The sequence below is a fragment of the Mustela erminea genome, chromosome 12 (genome assembly GCF_009829155.1).
Source record: "Mustela erminea isolate mMusErm1 chromosome 12, mMusErm1.Pri, whole genome shotgun sequence".
Lineage (NCBI taxonomy): Eukaryota > Metazoa > Chordata > Mammalia > Carnivora > Mustelidae > Mustela > Mustela erminea.
The window spans coordinates 91,403,312-91,418,122 of record NC_045625.1 but is presented as its reverse complement, the minus strand read 5'-3'; the positions used below and the strand labels follow the sequence as shown (position 1 = coordinate 91,418,122).

General features: G+C 59.1%; 1 long non-coding RNA gene across 1 annotated transcript; it reads right to left on the bottom strand.

The window, feature by feature from the left end:
• Positions 1–4,954: 4,954 nt before the first annotated feature.
• On the bottom strand, positions 4,955–8,047 carry LOC116570938. Its single transcript, XR_004277603.1, has 4 exons — positions 7,119–8,047; positions 6,716–6,857; positions 6,105–6,587; positions 4,955–5,356 (listed from the first exon to the last, which is right to left on the bottom strand). It is a non-coding gene; the product is annotated as an uncharacterized LOC116570938 (long non-coding RNA).
• Positions 8,048–14,811: the final 6,764 nt, after the last annotated feature.

Genomic DNA, 14,811 nt, shown 5'->3' with positions numbered 1-14,811 from the left:
GAAATGTCCTGGGACACGGAGGTGGTCTTACAGGTGTGTAACTCTGTCAGATGCACCAAATGGGACATGGTAAGTACCTGTAATTGACAGTATGGATCAGAAGCATTCATCGTGCTACTTTGTTTCAAAGCAAACACCTGCTGGCTGTAAAGGAGTAATTGGATAAGGGAAGGAATGCACCAGTAAAACCAGGGCAGCCTGGAGGCTGCAGGGTAAGTCTGCCCCCGATTCCAGACTCTGCCCAAGCCGCTTCCTTCCCCGGGGGCACCCTCTGGCCAGGAAAGCCTGTCCCCCAGGGGACCTTTCTCGCCGGCAGCTGGGAGTCTATGGACGGGACATCCTGAAGTGGGGTCAGCAGATTCTCAGATCGTCCCAGCGGGATGGCCCCAGCTGTCCACCATTAAGATAAGCTGCCCCCCACCACCTCGACAGGGGGTTCCCAGTGCAGGTTCTCTTCCTATTCTCAGCTCTTTGCCTCCGGGGCGCTGGTCACTGCGAGCCCAGAGCTGCTGCCACCAGGACTCCAAACACCTCAGGAGACCCCTGCTGTGATAAGGAGCAAGGTCAGCAACCAAGAGTGGGGAGGAGGTTGCCCGTGCTGCACAGGAATGCCGGGAATAGGAAGAAAGTTCGGGTTTGGCAGCGTCCTTTTTTTATACTCATGTGCATTCCCAAGCTGAGGCATCACAACCCAGCTTCCTCTTGACTTTGTGAGAGATTTTGCAGCCGGAGCCTTGCCTGGGAGCCCAACCTCCTGATCCCCTTGGACCCCAGCATCCCCCCAGCAAGGGATGGGGATTCCCGGTCCCAGTGGTCAGCAGCTGGCAAGGGGTCTGGACAGCCCCTCCTGCTGCTTAGCTGGTGGGCCAGGTCCACGCTGCCCCCTTACGTCCCTGAATCTATTTATTTCTCCCCATTGCTGAGCTCGGGAAACCACCGTTTATCCCCTGGGTAACCATGGTGACATTTCCGCCGGTCCTCGCACGGCTCACATTGGCACCACAGGGACAAATAAGGAGCGACAGATGCAGATCTGATTTGTCATCTGCCTGCTCTCAGTTCTTGATTGCTTTCCATCGCTCGAAGCCACGCTGTCCAACTTGGCAGCAGCATCCAACGTGGTGCTCAAATTTTATTTAATTAAAATTAAAACCTCAGCATGTTGGTCCCATTAACCATACATCAAGGGTTCCATAACTTGGCGTGGCTGATGACGACCGTGTTGGTCATCATCAATGTCCCTCTGCTGGTGGCCCTGGCCTCACGAGCCTACCTCCTGCAGTGTTCCCCACTCCCACAACCATCACTCACCCTCAGCCCTCCAATCCTTAATGCCCAGAGTCCCTTCCCACCGCAGGACCTTTGCACATGCTCTGCCCTATCTAGCTACTTCCTCATCTCCCTTTAGAGCTCAGTTTTGGTGCCACTGCCTCTGAGCTCCCCCGCCTTCCCTATGGGACAATCAGAGGGCTCCTCCTCCTTCTCCAAAGCACTTACTGCTGCTGTAATGGCAGCAAATAATGAGTCAGACCACCCACTGCTCAGTGTCTCTTTCTTCCATAAGAATGGGAACTCCCAGAGGACCCCCAGAATGAGGGCAGTGCCTGGCACGTAGTGGGAGATGAATAAATATCAGTTAGGTCCACGAACAAGTTTACAGCTTGATTCCTACATGACGAAGTGTCTGAGAGATGTTAACATCTGGCAAAGAGGGTGCCGCTCCCCTAACGCAGAGTAACTAAAGCCATGAACTGAATGTTTCGCAGACCCGAGGCCCGCTTCATGGGACGTTTATTCCAAGGATGGGGAGGGGCGGGCAAAACCTGCCCGTGAGGTATGGATGCAGCCCAGCTGCCAAGGCCCCTGCGGAGAATCCCAGAGGTTGTAGTCAGAGAAGGCCGGTAACAGCCGGTGCACGGGAGTCATACGTCCTCATGCCTCGGGGGGTGCCCACTGCCTTGCGCTCAGCGGAAAAGGACAGGATGGTCAGCTTCTGCTTCAGTGCAAACCCTGCCTCACACCCACACAGGGGTACCTGTGGGACATCTTCTAAACACCAAGTAAAACTGAAACTGTAAGGCTTCTAGAAGAGAACCCAGAATATCTTCCCCACTCGGGTGTAGATAGAGGCTCCTTAGGTCACAGACAGCAAAACCGCACAAGATAACCGCCTCCCTCAAAATCCAAATCTCCTGATCTTCAAGAGACATCAGTAAGGAATGCCCAGCGAGCTGCATACAGGGAGAAAACGTCGGGAAAACACAGTCAGTTCTCAGTGTCTTCACGGCGGTGTTCTCTAACGCCGCCCCGGATGCTGACTGTGCAAATGCCTGCAGGGACGTCGCTGCCTGGAACAGGTGCCTGGGCGGCTCTGGCCACACTCTCCTCAGCTGATCGACGCACAACCTCGTTTTATGTTTCTGTTTCAAGACACCTGATCTCATGGCTGCTGGGATTCATGAGCTCGGGCTCGAGGCCAACGGCACCATCACTCACGCCCGCGGGGAGCTGCGCCGGCTCGCGTGTATCTCTGTGCGACAGATCACAGCCTTCTGGGGCTCCGGGACGTGACACAGGACTTGAAGCGTCGTCCTTGAACTTCAAACAAAGAGTCGCCCACAAAACGCACAAAATTGCAAAACACATGGCACCGAACCGACCAGGAAAGGGGCCCTTGTTTACGGTACAAACTGCGGCGGGAGACGGACTGTCCGCGCTCAGCAGCGGCCCGAGTGTGCCCTTGTCGTCACCAGCACACAGAAGTGCCCTCACCCTCGTCCGGCCCCCGCAGCAGGCGGCGGAAGGGTTATGGCCGGAAGCCTCTCCTGGGAGAGACGCCCCAGGACTGGGGACTCGGGGGCAGGCTCGGGTCTCTGCTTCAAGGGCACGTACTTGCCTCACTTTGGGCCCTTCCTGGGCTCTTGAAACAGCACCTTGCCCTTCCGCACCTCTTCCCTTGGCTGCCCTGCCGTGTCACTCTCTAACCCACTCCCCGGTTTTGTGAGAAGGCCAGGCGCGGTGCGGCCATCTGCCCAGGGGCTCGGGGTCCATCCTGGGCTCAGAAGACAGCCTGGCACGGGGCGACCCGGCCCCTCTCTGGCACCGGGAGGACCATCCAAGGGCAGCTGTCCCACTTGGAGAGTTTTCTCTTAACACTTAACATCTCTGCATTCCGTCTCTCACACTGAGTCAGCCTCGGACAGAATTGGGCCGTAAACATGACCGTGGAAATGTGTTGAGAAGACCTCCCTCCTCTCTGCCTCTACGACAAGTCACTAGCATTCCCAGGGCCATTTCACGAGGTCACACGGACCCCAGGCCAGATTTCTCACCTGGAACCCAAACATCCACGTCACAGACCCCTCGACACCTGTGCCGCACTGATGTTCTGGAGAAATTGCAGATGGGGAAACTGAGGCCGGGGGAGGCATTTGCCCCCGTCCTCCTGCTGCACTGTCAGGATTCATGCTCAGATCAGGGTGGGGCAGGGAGAAGGCCATGGGACGGGGCTGCCCACCGCCGGGGCAGGGGGGGTGCCTCCTGGGCAGCGCACGGCCCCCCAGGGAAAGGCCGGTGTGCACAGCCCCAGGGCCAAGAATCAGCTTTAAGGATTTGAAGACGTCCTAGGTATGTGGAGGGAGAGACCCCTTTTGTGGACTGAAAGTTTCAATATTACAAAGACGTTAATTCTCACGATCTGTGAATGCGGTGTGAGTCCACCCGCCACGTTTCCCTGCATGTGTGCGGGGTTCGCGAGCCGGTTCTACAATCCGGGGAAGCAGAGCGGCCGCGACCTCAGGGCAGTGGAAGAACCTGTTCTAAGGGAGGCCAGAATGTGTGAGGAGGTCACAGCAACAAAGCCCAGGGGACGTTAGCACAACCCAGAGAGCTCAGACGGACGCCCGTCTTTGTCGGCGGGGAGGGGGGCCATCGGGGGGCGGCCGGACCCAGTCCCAACCGGGTCTCTGCTTCACACGCTGCCAGCGGCCGGGAGATTACCCAGAAAGGGCCAAGCCGCAGAGCTCCTAGAAGTCACGTAGGCGGTCTCCAAGACCTCGGGTAGACAGGGACTTCTTAAACATACACAGCAGCAACCCCCCAAGAAAATACTGAGAAATTAAGAACTTCCGGGCATCAGTAGGGACCACAGAGAAAGCAAAAACGAGCAGCAGGAAGGGATGGTGTTTGCAGATAGTGTTGAGACGGTGGCCACTGACGGAGGAGCCTCCTGCAGGGTGACAGGAGCCAGGGGCCAACAGGGGGCACGGGAGGGGGGCCCAGAGGCTGTCCATGTGCAGCTTCCCGTGCTGGAGATGTTTGCACGGGGGGCTGATTTACAAGGAGCAATGCATTTTCTGAACTTTTCTGAAGGTGTCTCACATTGTGCAATAGAAAAATGGGAAAATACTGAGCCACCCAGGGCCTGGGGAACTGCACGTGGTCAAACACCCCGTGGTCAAAAATCCACTTTCGGCCTCCCCAGAACTCAACTAGGAGCAGCGTATGGTGGACCAGAAGCCTCACTGATGAACAGAAACCATCGATGAATGAGCGCTCTTACAGTGAGTGAGCTGGTGGGAAGAGAATGGTATCAGGAGACTCAGAGGAGAAAACACATTTACAGGACGTCCTGCACGTTTCCAGACAATTCCGTGTACGAACGGACCCACACAGTTTAAACCCACGTGGTTCAAGCGTCACCAGTACAATACTTAACTTTTAAAAATCCCTCAACCAGGGGCGCCTGGGTGGCTCAGAGGGTTAAGCCTCTGCCTTCCTCTCTGGTCATGATCTCAGGGTCCTGGGATCAAGCCCTGCATCGGGCTCTCTGCTTGGCAGGGAGCCTGCTTCCCTCTCTCTCTCTGCCTGCCTCTCTGCCTACTTGTGATCTCTGTCAAATAAATAAATAAAGTCTTTTTTAAAAAATCCCTCAACCAGGGATGGAGCAGTTTATTGTTATAAGTAGAAGCTGATGACATGAAAGCTGTACTTTTTAAAAGAAAAAAAGGTTCTTGGTCGTTGGTAAAGCTTCGGGAAGTTCTGGAAAGAGAAGGGGCCACCCCGCTCTGTGCAGTCCCCCCGGGCTTCCTGCACGGGCCACGCAGGTGGAGCGCCCAGAGTTGCCTCCTCTCCCCCACTGAGGTGCCCCGCTGGTCTTCGCAAGGTCTTTCCGGAACCACAGGGCGGCTGACGACGTCCGACAAGCCAGCTCATGACCGCTGCGCCTGGTCCTCGCAAGCCTGCCGCATGACAGACGCCCACGTGTCTCAGCGAGTGGCAGTGACCGGGGGACACTCACCCGAGCAGGGTGCTCTCTGCCCTTGCGCCTGGCTCTTGAAGTCAGGTGGCACACGGTCTGTGGAAGGGGAGGTCGCAGGGAACAAGACGTTCCTCCCTGGGAAAACGGTGTTTTCAAGGACACCGTGAGCCCCAGGGAGGCGCGTGGGCTGGATGTGGCCGGGGCAGCAAGCGGACAGGGCGCCCCGCATCTCCGCACCCACACCAGGCTCCCAGGGGCTGTTTGGAGCAGCCCTATGTCCTCGCAGGCAGCTCCGAAGCTGGGCTAAAGGTCGCAGAACAAAGCACTCGAATGATTAACAGGGACAAGCGTCTTACTCTGGCCCCGTGTCCAAAAGGACGCTGCAGCTTTGCCCCTCCGGGGTCTCAAGGACGTGGATAGTTCTAACCTCTCCAACACCCACAGAAGCTTGCTCAAGGCTCAGAGTCACCATGTACTTGGCTCTGAATTCAAATTGTGTTTTTAGGCATCAGGCAAGGGATGACAAAGAAATACTTTACCATGTCTTTATCTTTTAAGGGAAATAACCTCCCACGAGAGGCACCGTGGCCGAGACAAGAGCACACAGAGTGGGGAGGGGGCCGTGGGCGTCGCCCTGCTACGCCCACGGTCGAGCATCACCTGAGCTACAGGCACGTGTACGCCCACGGGAAATATGAAGGAGGAACAGGAGCCAACGTGTTCCAAAAGGCACACTGCGGCGGGTGCTGGGGAGGACCCCACGTGCCGCGCAGGGAAGACCAACAGCCCCGATGTGGGGAGCACGGCTTGGCAGCTCCCAGGAGAAGTGAAACATGAACTCAACATCCCACCCTGGAATTTCACCCCTGGGAACGGGCCCCAGAGATACCAGAAGATCCGACCGCAGGCAGGTGTGCACGTGACCATGCACGGCAGCGCGCTCGGCCAGAAGGCAGAACGGACGCACCTGCCCGCCAGGTGATGAAGAGATAAATCAGGGTTATCTTTCGCGGGGGCGGGGGGGGGGGGTATTGCGCCACGTTTGAAAGGGACCGACCGCTACCACGCAGATAAACCTAAAAAATGTTACGTTCCGTGATAGAGGTCAGGAGCGGAGGGCAGCGGGGGGCGTGACTGCGCGGGCGTGAGATGCCCAGAGAGGAGGACCGGCGCGCACCGAGAGCATGGCCGCCTGGGGGAGCGGGCCGTCGGGACACAGGGAGGCTCGTGGTGAGGGTTGCCTAACTCCACCGACTTACCGGCACGCACCAAGTGTTGTGCTCGACGTGGGTGAGCTGTGTGGTGTGTACGTTATGCCTCGAGAAAGCTGAATTCGGGGGAGAAAGAGACAGTAAAGGGATGAATGAAGAATGGATTGTTCCACAAATAACGCGGAGCTGTCGGCCACGTGGTCTGGGGAAGATCGGTCTAAGCTCTGACTTGAGATGCACTCACCGAAACAAACCTCGTTTTCTATGAGCCGAAGCATGAGACGGTTGGAGGCGGTGATAACCGGCTTCCACGTGGGGCAAGGCTGGGCAAGGACCAGAGCAGGGAAGGGCCGTGCAGGGAAAGCAAGGCTGACCTCTGGCGGGTGCTAACAGGCAGGCGAAGTACACCCAAGCCACTTAGAAGACCAAGGGCAGGCCAAAAATAGAGTTCTGCCACAAATGTGGCAGAGAGTTCGTTTCTCTAATGTTTAAGTGTGAGAATCAATAAGGAAATTGCTAACGGGCCCAGTGTCTCCTGCACAAACCCAGCGGGCGGCCCGTGTTCCTGAGCTCCAAGGAGACTGGCTGGGGTGCCCGCCCTCTTCCAGATACCCTGGCCCTGGGGATTAGGGCTGTGTCCCACCAACCTGCAGGGACCCGCGCGGGAAGCCACAGCACCTCTCAGAGGGCGCGGTTCGCCGTGGCGATGGGCCTCCCCACGCCAGCCGAGTCTGCAGCGTTCTGTCTGAAGACCGGGACAAGAGGGGACAGAGAGACTGTGAACCTGTGTGCAGAGAAGCGGGACCGGTTCACGGCCACCAGGAAGACCAGGGCCTGAGAACCAACCAGAGCTGGCAGGAGAAGGCTCCACCCCCTCTCAGACGGGCAGGGAAGAGCACCTCTTCGTATTCCCAGATCTGCCCGGCCCTGGCCCCGGGCTGGCCGTCGGTCTCCGCCCCCCGCTACACGGGCCACGTCCGGGTCTCAGGGACACTGCGGGTGCAGACGGACGTCCGGACCAGCACCCACCCCGGCCCCCAACTGAGGACAGAAGCACATCTGCCTGGGGCACAGGCCACTCCCCTGGGGACCGTGTCACTCTGCAGGGCGTCCTCTGGGAGTGTGCCACGGTCACAAAATCATGACCCCCAAACCGCTATGTCCTCTACCGTCCTGGGTCGTCCCTCATACCGTCCACCCAGTGGCACCTCTGCAAGGACACGGGGTTTAAAACACACACCGGACACAAGCCGTGTGCCACATCACGTGCCTCACACCCGTGCACACCCGCTGCACACGTGCACGCACTCGGAGCTCAGCTGCACAACCTCACACACAGTATGTCCCTGACTTCCCAGAGTGGTCGCCGCCCCCACAAGGTGCTGAGGCCGAAGAAGGACTCACCGTGCTCAGAACGGGGTGAGGGAGGTTGGGAGGGACCGAGGCCGGAAGGTGTCTGATCCCTGCAGCCCCCGCCCTCCCGGGCAGTCAGGGGACGAACCGGCTGGGGTCCATCCTCCGTCCTGTGCTCTACAGCAGAAGGACAAACGCCATGAGGGCTAACTGGACCACAGGCTGGAGGGGGCCACCCCAGACGGGCACGGGGAGACCCCTTAACGTCCAAGAGCCTTGGTGCGCTGAGAGAACCATCCGCTGATTTGGGTACCTTATGTGACCACCGTTTCCATGCACACGCCGATCGACGGCCTCCGTGGCGCCCTGGGCTCTCCAGCCCAGGCGGGCGCCGGACCCCTGTGGGCTCACTGAAACACACTTGCTGGGTTTCTGAGTCCGCGCGTCTGGGGCGAACAGGGGAGATGGCGTTCCCAGTGCTCGCAGGCGGCGCTGAGGCTGCGGGTCCTGGGACGGGACTTGGAGAACCACCGCCCTAGACACTCAACCACTCTCCGGCTGGTGCATCAAAGATGTTCTAAGAAACAGCACGTGTCCCCACGACTTGAAACAGACTGCAAACCCAAACGCTTCCGAACAATTAAAATCGTGGACGACGGTGTCTGTTGGCCTTGAGCATTTTAAATAAGCAGCAGGGGAAGCCCTTCCACAGGCCCTGTGACGACTACAAACCTCAGCACACTCTGTCAGTGTTCACCCGAGCGGTGTCCACGCATCTCTGGGGCTTTTGCCCGACCTTCTATGCCAGGTCTGATCGCTGTTTGCATCATTTCTAGCCTCCTTCCTCGCGTACCGCACCCCCTACCCGGCACCCGGGGCACAGGTTTACCCTCCGAAGCCCTGTAACTCAGGACGACATCTGTGTCCGCTTGTCCCGATCATCAAAGAAGCTGGGCACACGCACGTGTGACTTGGCCAGTCGAGCCGTCAGACCCCACCTTAACTACATGGTTACCATCACACACAGCCTCACACACGCACGCACACAGTTTTTACAGACACTGGAGAAGCAGTGGACAGGCACGTGAAGAGAGGATATCAAACGTAAGTCGGGGTTTCCCCCGTGCGGCCGCATGACGATTAATATGTTATACACACTTTGAGAGCTGCCTGGGTCCTCCCCGGAACAAAGCAGCTGTCTTGGTCTGGGTCCCTCTGCAAGCAGGAGTTTTTCGGAAAGACGATTCCGGGAAGCACAAGTGAGGAGGAAAAAGGAGTCACATCTGTGGGCAAGTCACCATGTAGGTAAGGGGGCCCAGGCCCCAGAGGACGCCCAGAATTGTCCTCCACGCGAGAGAGGCAGGCTTGCCCCATGATTGCAGAGGCCTCTGCCCTTCCAGGGTGCACCTGCCTGCGGGGACGTCCCCGTGATGCTGGATGGGAGCCCCAGCCGCCCACCCCATGCAGCAGCAGAGCTCAGGCGGGTCGTGGGACCTTGGGGTCGAGCACCAACAGCAGAAGCACGCAGATTATATAAAAAATGAAGCAACCCATCGGTGATCCTTGGAAACACGCCATCTGTTTTAAGAGTGTGAATAATTGACCCAGTGTTGTCCCCCACATTGTCACAGTGAAGGCATTCCGGAACTCTCCGCCCGCACTAACCTCCCTAGGAGGAGGGGCCGTAGGACGTGGGCAGCGTGTCTCCAACAGGAGCTCCCCAAGCTGTCCGGGCAGGGGATTCCCAGAGCAAAGGAGCAGCAGCCCCGCCCGCCCCCCACATTGCCAGAGACGGAAAGGAAGCCCCCACCCAGGAAGAAGGACAACTCTATCTTCAAAAAAAAAAAGAAAGAAAGAAGCAGCCTCTCCTCATCTCGGGTTTGGGGGGCCTGAAGCCTGGTCTCAGAGACTTAGGACAGACTTCCAGGGGAACATGGCAGGACCATCTGCGATCCCAGGACGCCCCTACAATGGGCACAAAGGTCAGACAGGGATAGACTTGCACACGACCAACAAAGGATTTGTATCCCAATATGTAAAGAACTGTGACGAGTCAGTAGGAGAAGGCGTCCCAATGACACATGGGCGAGGCACCTCGGTCTTCACAGAGTATGTGATGCCCGGGCTATGTCCACACAGTGACGTGCCGGGCGGCGGTCAGGACGAACAGAGGCCCGACTCTTCCCCGCCCAGCCTGGGTGACGGGCGCACCACGATGCTGAGGGACAGGAGCCGGGGCCGGGGACTCCGCCGAGCTCTGCCGTCATGCTCTCCCACCGAGGGCCGCAGTCTCAGACGGGAAGCCAGAGGAATGGGGTGACAGTCTGCTGGTTCTCCTGCCAGGCCTCGGGCTTTTATTTTTTTTTTTTTAAGGTTTTATTTATTCGGCAGACAGATCACAAGCAGGCAGAGAGGCAGACAGAGAAGGAGGGCGAAGCAGGCTCCCTGCTGAGCAGAGAGCCCGATGTGGGGCTCGATCCCGGGACCCTGGGATCATGACCTGAGCTGATGGCAGAGGCTTTAACCCACTGAGCCCCTCGGGCGCCCCCCTTGGGCTTTTAAAACTTCATGCATCTCTCACCTTGGTAAAAATAAACTAATTTAAAAAAAAAAAAAAAAAAAAAAACCTCCAAAAGGCACTCAGCAGGTCAACGTCAAGGGCACCATCTCTCTGCGTCTCCTCTGTTCGGAGGCGTTGGCTCCTGGGGGCGAGGAGGGCCCATAGGAGCCCTGCTTTCCGGAGCTCTGTGTCTAAGAAGGAGAAGGTCCTCATGCAGAGGAGCAAGACAGCAGCAGAAGCCACACGTCCAGCGGTGCCGGGCAGTCTGTCGTGGGCAAGGCGTCCGGCCTCCTGGGGTCCTGCCGCTACTTGCTAAGGCCCCGGGTGTCTCAGGGCTCCCTGTTGGCTGAATTTAACAAGAAAGGCCCCTCGTGTTCCAAACGGCCCCACCCACCCCCGTCGCAACAATATGTCATTAACCGTGGAATTTGAAGTTCAAGGGGGAAGCGCGCTGTCTGTGGGGGCACCCCCAGCCGGTTTTGACTCGATTTTGTCTCAAGCACAACCCACTGCAGCTCCAGGGACCGGGTAAAAATGTGCATCATAAATTACTCTAGGGCACAGAGAAAAGCACGTGCTTTTGGAAGGGCGGGGATCCCCCACTTGGCCCCAGCACCGGGAGCACTAGAACAAAGAGGAAGTGGCCCGGAGCCCAGGATCTTTCCAAACCTGGCCACAAGCAGTGTCTGCTCCCAAGTGGAAGGCCCGGCCTTTCTTTGACTCTGAGGACAGGAAGCAAGAGGCACATCTGGCTTCTAGCTCAACAGCGTCCCCAAGCTGGGACCTCCTTCCCCACTTGGGACCTGACTACCGACTCTGACCTCAAACCGTCGGTCACGGCAGTCATCCGCCGGCCAGAACCGAGCCCTGCACTCAAGGCCTCAGCTGCCCCATGGAGAAGGCAGGCGGATGGTCCCTGCGGAGGCTCCACGGGTTTTCCGGAAGCCAGCACAGCCTGCAGCCATGAGGCAGGTCAGAGCTCGGAAGTGCCGGATCGCAGGCCGCAGGGCTCCCACCGTGGGGACGTGACGCCGAGGAGCTAGCCTGCTTCCCAGATTCTCCCCGCTGCCTTGGATCTCAGACCTCAGAAGCCTGCATCTGCCTGTGGTTCTCAGAGGTCCAGCATTTGGTGATGTCCTGGCGGTCACGGTCACGGCTTCCTTCCTGCTGTGTGGAGGGCGACGGGCATCTCCTCTGACCCCCGGGGCCATGCGGGGCTCCCTGGGGCAGTGGGCATGGGCGTCCCGGGGGGCTCACAGCCTGCAGCCCTGCACCCCTCCCGCGGGAACCACGGGGCGCCCAGAGCTCCTCTTTCCCCACCCCTGTGCCTCCCCGAGGCCCCAGACAAGCATGGCCGAGAAGCAGACCCCACTCCCCGGGAACACAAATGTGCCAATTAGAAATGTAGCGAGTGTCAACAATGCGTCAAAGCTCGGGTCGTTGTGAAATCCATGACAGCTGTGCCTGTCGGAGAGCAAGGCGATCGTCACTTTCATCCAAAGAGAAAACTGAAACTTCCACGATTCCTGTCAAGTGTCTGAACTTATTTTGACGGCCAACTCCAGTAAAACTAGACACACACCCGGGGTTCTGCACACAGATGCACACAGAGCCCTGCAAGCCCGTGTGCTCGTCCCAGGCATGTGCCTCCTCGGCCTGAGTGACCGTGCAGCCCGCGCCCCCTCCGCAGCACCCGGGACCCTCAGCAGATGCCCGTGGGCCTGAGCACTACTGACGTGCTCCCCGTGACCGCGCAGGTGAGGGAGCCGGAGGCTTCCCGGAGGAGGGGACACGGTGGCACCGGGCGGGGGAGGGTGCTGAGTCAGCCCTGGCCTGACGCAGGCGTGGGTGCTGGGGGCCCAAGGACCCTGAGGGCCCACTGGAGACAGAGAGCTTGTCGGAACGCAGCCCTAGAGGTGCTGGCGGAGTGTGCCGTGACAAACGGGGCGGCTTCCATCTCCGGTGCTGTTTTTGGTGCTGTCCGTTTTGTCATACATCATAACCCACGCAAAATCACGCAAGCACGTCAAAGTTACGGTGTGAACGTCTGTCCATGTGGGTCCGGGGAAACCCCTACACACGTACACAACTGCACACACATCCGTGCACACACTTGCACACACGGAGGGCTTCCCTCCCATCCTGCTCCAGGACACCGTGACCCAGGCAAACAGCTTTATTCCTCAGGAGAACCTGGAAGACCCTCGGCTGGTCAGTGGGAAGCATCCCCAGACAGTTGGAACGCTGAGACCCTTCAGCTTGCCGCTCCCCGGGCCCCTGCCTCTCACCTCCTCCTAACCGAAGCCGCCCCACGCAGGAGGTCGGCTTCTCAGGGGACTCGGGCCTCGCTCCCCTCGGGGTCCCTGGGGCACGGGCCTCCCTCCCGGGGCCGGGCACTCGCTCCCCTCAGGCGCAGGGGCTCGTGGTGGCGACCTCCGAGGGTCTGGCCCCCACACGCATGCGGGTCAGCGGTGACCGGGCTCACGTCTCAACAAGCATCTTCTCTTCTAACTGATCAATAAAACCACTAGATAAACATTACTAATCCCCCAGTGGCAGGAAGTCAAAGCAGGGAGGCTGAGTTCCAGGAGCCGCGAAGAAGAGCAGGGCCGCTGCAGCCCCACAAGGAGGGGGGAGGGAGGCGGGAGCTGGCAGGACACGCGAGTCCATCAGCTCCCGAAGGACTGAAGTCCTGACTGAGCGGCCGGTCCGGAATCCCGGAGGGAAGCGGGTCAAGGGCCTGGCTCCGCCCTCTCTGCCCCAGGCTCCTCCCCAGTCCACTGGGTGGGTTTTGACTGCACTAAGCTGCCCCCCTGCAGGGCCTGCTACGGGTCCGGGGAACCCCAGCCTGCGACCCGGAGGTACAGCCAGATGTGGGGCGGGTGCTGGGCGGCGATCTTCCCCACCCCCGCCCTCCAGGCACCAAGTCACACACGCTCCCTGAAGTGGGGCCAGCCTTGAGCCTGTGGTGCCCGTGACATCTTGTCAGCCAGCTGAGGGCTCATCCCTGGCTGATCTGTCACCATGGTAACTAGAAGGCTCCGGAAAAGCCAGCCTTCTGGGATCTCCCGATAGAAAGGCAGCATCTCCCAGAAGCAGAGGTGCCTCATGCTGACCACACAGGTTTGCAGGGCACGGGGAGGCCACCTGCCAGCCATGGCACAGGGGTGAGTTCCCTGGCCGGGCCACCCCAGGATGCCGGGGACGCAGGGCCCCTGGCATCGTGAGCGCAGAGAGTGTCTGGCGGTGGCCGGCTGTCTAAGGATTCAGCATCGCCGCCACCGGCAGCTGTTCATAGAGCATCATGAGACCAACAGGAAGGTGACCCCCCACTCCCACCTACAGGGTCCAGAGGGACAGGGCCCCTGGGGGGTGGTGACAGAGCGGCTCTCGTGGGACCCCAGCTCTGCTCAGCCGCCCTCCCCGGCCTGTCCACACCCACAGCCCATGGTGGTGAGGATGACATGAACGTCCCAAGCCCACGGAGGTCTTGTGTGCCAAGCAGAAGTCCCTGGTTGGGAATTCCAGTTTAAGTGGCCACCTTTGTCACCAGCACCACAACAAGCCATCCTGGGCCACCTCAGTTCCTCTCCTGGCCACTGAGAGTGGCGGCACGCTCGCGCCAGGACCCCAGACTCAGCCGGGGGCTTCTCAGGCAGCCCCGATGTTATCCCCGTGACCGCTCAGAGATGGGGGGCTGTCCTGTCCATCTCAAAGGTGGCAAAACTGAGTCTTGGGGCATTAGATCACAGAACCCAGATTCAAAGCCCTCGTGATTAGGGAAGTCAGGTTATACACAGATGGCTCTTTTGAAGTCCAATCTCAGACACACAATGAGTAACTCTAGTGTAAGTGTATCCCAGACACAGCATGAGACACACTTCTAAATGCCGTATCTGGCGACTCTGTCACATGTAAAGCAAGATGCCGCCCACGGGCCAGGATGTCCGTGCGGTTGCTGGCGGGCCTGAGCCACGGACGCCCCGAGTGCTGGCTGCCCCTGGCTGTGCGCCCCTCCACGGAGGACGGGCCGGAGCTCCAGGGTAGAAGTTGTGAGCGGGCCCCGGGAACACCCTCCTCCCTGGTCACCAGGCACCGGTGCCCCGGTTCACGGTGGCTGTGGACACCCCAGGCTGGGAAGTGGTGTGGACACCCTGAGCTGTGTCCAGACACCCAGCACTCCGTGTGTCTTTCAAACCTCGAGAGCAGAAGCTGGACACACGGCGCAAGAAGGGTTCCTGGCCAGAAACCAAGAGCAGGGGCCCTGGGAATGGCTTTCTCATGCGTGGATTCCGGGTCCCATTCTGTTCCCAGCATGAGAAAATCCCTGCTTGGCAGGAAACACGGACTGAGATGATCCCACGTCACCCCGATTCCCAAGGACCCCTGACCGAGGACGAGCAGACAAAAATCAGACACTCCGGGGA